Source organism: Capsicum annuum, unplaced genomic scaffold, assembly GCF_002878395.1.
Source record: "Capsicum annuum cultivar UCD-10X-F1 unplaced genomic scaffold, UCD10Xv1.1 ctg3117, whole genome shotgun sequence".
Classification (NCBI taxonomy): Eukaryota; Viridiplantae; Streptophyta; class Magnoliopsida; order Solanales; family Solanaceae; genus Capsicum; species Capsicum annuum.
In genome coordinates this window covers 34,831-41,498 of record NW_025837782.1, presented here as the reverse complement: position 1 = coordinate 41,498, position 6,668 = coordinate 34,831, and positions in this window count along the sequence as shown.

Here is a 6,668-nt window from a genome sequence, read left to right as displayed (position 1 = left end):
AAGGATAGTATATCAAAGGAATGTTCAAGAATGAAGTTAGTATGGTTCATTAAATGTTTGGGAGTAACTATGTTAAGTGTTAGAATCTAAGTTTAAATCTTTGATAATTGAGCTAATAGAAAGAAGAGTTGAAGTTCTAGAAGGTGTGAACTCAGGGTATGGTGATATTCATGAAGATTATAAGTTAGTAAGTGTTCTAGTTATTAAATGATTACTAGTGGTGCTATAGAAACTTAAGAATTGTATCTCATAAAATAGTAAACAGTGGGTTTTACACTTTTAGGTGTAGTCTTTCAGGGTGAGCTTATTATCCGTGTATTGTTATATCTTGAACTCTAGAGTAAAGTGGTTGTAGTTCAGTTTAGGGTTTATTATAGGGGTCCACTAACTTGGAATGATAGCTTGAATCTAAGGGGGAGATGATAGAACAAGGAACCAAGTCAGGCTCTCAGATTCTAGTAGTGATGCCAGTGTATTATAGAACATTAGTAAGGGAGGAAGATTCCTGCCCCATTCTTATCTCAGTGAATAAATTTTTACTCAGTCATCACGGAATCTACTCATGCCTTACAAGTCAGCTCTTTGATCATAGATTATCTTCGTGCACTTTCCATAGAATCATGTACGCTTCTAGTTCCTAGTATAAGGAGTTCCAGTTCACTCAGTAGTACGAATCATATCTTGAATTTATGAACTCTAAACTCAGGTCCTGCATCTCATGACTAATGTACTCATGCTTTACAGTACGATCAGTTCCAGGTACTCATGTTACACTCTTAATGATCAGCGAAATTCAGATTATGTCATGATGTCCTCAGTTTTGATCTCTGTAATGAGTTTATGTCATTAATACTCCATTCCTCAGGCCTTAATCAAGTTTCCAAGTTATTCATTGTATTTTTTCATACTTCAGGCCCTCATGTTCTAACCTTTTAGTGAACTCTACTTATGAAATAATAGTGGTGATGAATAATTGTTTAGATGAGAGAGAGTAAATGTTCCTTATTAAGGAAAAGATTTTTGTATTCTTATTTTATCAAAGACTATAAGTGTGAAGAAAGAGTGAGGTAAAACTTTTAGCATATATCATGGCTAGTTGAAATTTTATGTGCATTTTATTGGGGATAGAGCATGGAAGTTGTTATTGATAGAGGTATTAGAGAATATGGGAAATACGCTTTGGTGGGTTATTTGCCTAGAAGTTCATATGTGGTTATTATTATAGGCTTGAATGTCATGTTGGTATATAAGTGGATGGGGGGGTATTATGTGCTACTGAATTCCTAGTAAGAGGTTGAATTTAGTTGTTAAAGCCATAAGAAGAATTATTCTTGAGATGAGAGTTGTGAAACACGTATGGGGTATCGAATTCATGGCTTAGACTAGTATTACGATGTTGTGTGTTACTGATGATAGGCGAAATTACGCGCCTATATCAATATATTTTGCCCATATTTTAGCCTAGTTTCGAGAACTAATTATCTATTTCGTACACTTTTAGTCCTTTTTCCTGTAAATGAGCTAACAAATGTGATTAGGAAAGTTTCAGGTATAAATGATGCAAAATACAGCAATTTATGGCTTACTTGACGCAAAAGAAAGCTCACAAACGAGATGGAAAGGAGCTGGACGCATAAAGGACTAAATCTGCTGCATGGAAAATCTGTCCCGGGCTAAAACAGCATTTCTGAAGACTTTGGGACTTACAGACACAAAGCTGGATTTTTGCCATAATACATTAACCTAGTGCAATTAGGTTATGTGTTTCATCATTCTATTTGGATTATAATTTTGTAACCTTACCCTAGTACAATTGGGTCAAGGATTTCATTAGTATATTAGGATTTGGTTATTTATTTTATTAGTTTAGTAGGAGTAGGATAGGAGTATTATAAATACCCTATCATGTTAGAAGATTTTGAAGAGAAAGGAGACATTCTGACAATTCATTCATCTCCTTACAATTAAGACATCTTCCTACAACCCATTCTCAATTCTTCATTCTTCTACTCTTAAATTCCACAACAAGAGAATCGTTACTTGCTACGGAATCACTAAAACCACACGCCAAACACCTACTATTCACGCCATCCACCATGCAAAACGTGATATCCTTCGCATTCATGGGTAACTAAATCTCTTAGTTGGGGTTATGGAAGCCGAATGAGTTACTATCTATAGCTATGAGTTTGTGAGTTCAAGACAAGTATATTGCTTATATCATTATTCTCTTCATCTTAAATCTACATTCTTTGCGGTTCAAACACAAGAACACGCCATTCTAACATCTAACCTGTTCGAGAGAAAGGTTATTTGTCTAGAAAAGAAGACGCATAGACCAACGCCAGTCTAACATCTGACTTGTTCGAGAGAAAAGTTATTTGTCTGGAAAAGAGATAATGTCAAGGTAGTAGGACACCCTTTCCTATTAAAAAGCTAGTGCCGTACCTGGACTAACTTCTTGGAGAATTCGTACCGTTAGTCACGCTTTAAGCTCGAGAGAGTTAAAGTGAAATAGTCCTTGTTTAGGTCGAGAGACGCTTGGATTTACCATCGACTACAATTCTCTATAAGCAATTACATGTCAAGACTCTACACACTCATAGCCAATAGAGACGTATACCTCAGAAGGTGGACATAACCCCAACGCCTCAATTCTCATTGTTTACAACACACGTGACAATCTCTCTTTATTTTGCTATTTTCAGTTCTTACATTCTTGTTTTGGTTACATACTACAATCCCCCCTTTCCTGCGAGACTTGCACTGAAAGTCTAGTAATTTCTCTTGCTTGTTGGCCAAGCTATTCTCTGTGGGATCGATACCCAACCCAGGTTGGGTTCTATATTTGCTAACGACCGCTTTACACTCCCACGAGAGCTGTAGATTGAGCGTTATCAGTTACACTTTTTAATTTCAAGTTAAGCTTGAACATGGCAAAAGTATGTAGTTTTAACTCAGACTTGGGCTGAAGTAGTTATCTGTACCAATGTAAGGATTATAACTTGAATCAAATGAGCATGGTAATCAAGAGGACAAGTATGGTTGAGGGGTATTTGACAAGTATGGCTAAGTTTGAAATTTAGCAGTTGCATTGCCTGAGGCCTAGTAATTATATCATAGCTTATGTTTCATAGGCCTATATTACATGTTATAAAGTTATAGCTATGTTGCAATTCCTTATTCATATATCTTACTCAGATCATGCCCAAGCATTCTTGGCTCCGTAATGTTATTAGAACTTCTTACCAAGAGTGTTGAAGAAATACTCCAGTTGCGTATGAACTTTCAATATGAGTTAGTTCATTTAGCCAGCAATTCAGTTTACCAATCAGACAGATAAGCTCATATAGATTTCCATCTTTCTATCTCACCTTACGATTCAAAGTTTCATGAGTATGGCTATTCCATGAGGTAATTCATTCACATCGATGAAAATTGTGAATTCAATTCAGTCATGCATCATGTCTACGTCAGATTTTTCGTCATGATTCAGTCATCAGTGTTCAGTGAATGATCTCCATTATCCAAGTATCCCAGCTCAGACAGTGTAATACCCCTTGTACGACCTTAGTCTCATTATCTCATGATTCATGATTACATAATGTACTTGGCGATGCCATGAAGCCCTCTTTCTTTTGATTCCTATACGTGTTTTGTTGAGGGACGATTCCTAATGAGAAGTTACGTACTTTATTCCATCCTTAGTAACTCTTGGGATTTTGTTGCATCAGTTATCACTTCACAGTTCTATATGTATGATCATATCATGAACATTTCAATTGAGTTCTAAACTCTCAGCATGAATCAGCTCCTTCTATTTAATAAAGTCAAGTCAGCTCAGAAATCAGTTTTATGATAGAAATTTTAATATTTCAGCTCAGCTATATCTTTCATTAGCAGACAGGTTGACACAACCTAAAATCGGGCGACGTTGAATGGTCATCTCGAGCCCAACATAGATCAAAAATCGCCTCTTAATCCCAACCTAGCCATCCTTCCAATCCGCAAGTGTTGGATGAACTCTGACCATAAATCAAGATAGAGGGAACAAAGCTAATATCATCATCACTTAGACAATGTCTAAACATTTCATTTACATCAATATACTAAGCAACATACCCAAGTCCACAGTCATCCACAATGCCTCTATACAAATCCAATGTCTATATATCTATAAATATGTTAGTACAAGCCCCTGATAATAGCCAATGCTAAGTATAAATAAGTCTACGATCAACTACAAGAGACTATGAAATGTATGCCTTTCGGAGTAGGGAAGCTCACCACTTAAAAGTCAACACATAAATCGCTTTGATCACCTAGTCACTACACAGGAAGAGAAGAAGAAGCTCCGTCCCCTATTTCATGTGGGGACATAGCTTTTGAATATGGTTAGCGGTTGGAGCGCTAGCATGTATCTCAAAGATAAGGATAAAATAGATTCGTCATTCAAAATCAAGTCCAATCATCACATTTAACCACATTCATATTCATGGGCATGCATGTATATGCATATAACATGTTCATATGTTCCAAATAAAAACAAGACTTAACAAGCATTCTTGATGCATTCAATCATGAGTCATGAAGTGGAGGACTCCGACCTCCCACACTTATAGATTCAAACGTTTCTTATTAAACAAGGGACTTTAACCACATTCACTTTTATTAGGCAAGGCACTTTAACCTCATGCACTCTCATTAGGTAGGGGACTCTAACCTTAAGTCATATTCTATAAGGTACTCTAACCTCAAGCTGGTGTATTAGGCAAGGGACTCTAACCACAAACTATCTTATTAGTCAAGGGACTTTAACCTCAAGCCGTCTCATTAGGCAAAGGACTCTAACCTTAAGCCGTCTAGTTAGTCAAGAGACTTTAACCTCAAGTTGTCGTGACAATTATAGTCGATATTGGGACTTTAACCCTTTTTCCATACATCAACATCCATTCAATACACACTTAAGGAATTTAACCCATTTTAACCAAATTAACACAAATGACTACAAGGTCATCATGGGACCATTTTATCTATCAAACGCTTTAATAGGCCATTGCCTTAATTCAATTCACCATACAATTCAGTTTATGGACATCAAGACCCTCACTAAACCATTTATTCTTCATTAGCATACCTATACCACACCTTAGTTCCAAGCACAATTTAAGTTTAATTTTGTGTCTAGGAACTTTAACCTCTTGACCATCAAACTAACAAAGTAATTAATTACCTCAATACATGGCTAACAAGGGATTTACAATACCATTCACTAACCACTCACCTTTATTGGTCCATTTCCCTAGTTTAAAACATCAATAATATGTGACAAGATATTTACTTAGATATTTTTACAAACACCTTGTGCACAAGCTGTTACCAAGGCCAAAATCAATGTAGAAATCATCAACCTTAGGGTTACTCATGACACACAAGTTAAACCACATATAAAAACCACCCACATATGTACGTAATCATTAATATCATGTATAAACACAAGTTTAAGCAAGAACAAACATTATCAATCACTAGGCAACAAAACCCTTAACATTTGATTTCAAAACCAAAGTTTACAAATCATAATTCATGTTTAAAACACATGATATTTGAGTTATTAACAAGGTAAAGAGTTACAAGCCTTAATACAACAAGTTGATTCAAGAAAGAATTCTTAGTCTTCAAGCCTCTAGAAGGGCACCTCTTGAAACCCTAGCTTCAATGTTGAGGGAAAAGTCTTTGAGAGGATTTTTGAGTGTTTTGATATTGTATATGTGAATAATAAAGGGCTAAAAGATGTTATATATCGAGGGTTTAGAGGGTTTTAGGGTAGGTAAATGTCCATAAATCCCTCAACTTAAAAGCTGAAAAGTGGCTTCTCAGGTGGGTACGACACACTTAAGTAAATTATACCCTAGGGTAAGAGTGGTACCATAACTCATACCCTAAGCATTCACAAGGACCCCTACACTAACAAGGTATGACCACACACCCTTGGCTTATTCCCAAGGGTACGAATGGCGCCCTAAATTGTACCCACAACAGTGTCAACTACGTTCCAACTATCATACGACTTGGCTTGGTACAACTCATACCATAACATATGACCATGGGGAGGACAAGTTGTATCTTAGACAATGTGTAACCCCTACTACACTACCTAGGATACGAGATGGGGTCACTAAGTCGTATCCAAGGGTACGACCAGTACCCTGAGTCGTACCTAGTCCAAAAGCCTTAATCAAGGGAACTTTTATAAGGGTCCAAAGCCTAGGTGTTTCACATTTCATGTGTAACTTATTCCATACTTCTAAAGTTTCATAAGTTCCTACCCTTCATTTAAGGATAAATGATTCCAAAGGGGAAATAATGTAACACCCCGCATTTTTAGGATAGAAATTGAACCGTCGTTCTTACGTGTATAAACTCTAATCCCATGATTTATACTTGAATACATGTGTCATGATCATTATCCTAGTGTGAAGAGTGCTTATGAGGTGGAAAAACGTTCATAGGAATCACTTAGAGCAAAGTTAAGCTAAAAGCCTTTGATTTGGCTAAATTTTGGTATTTTATTCTAAAGGGTCAACTTTGAATGTGTACAACTCTTTACATATGTGGAATTTTTCATCCCAAACACCACCAAATTGTAGATAATTGAATTAGCTTAC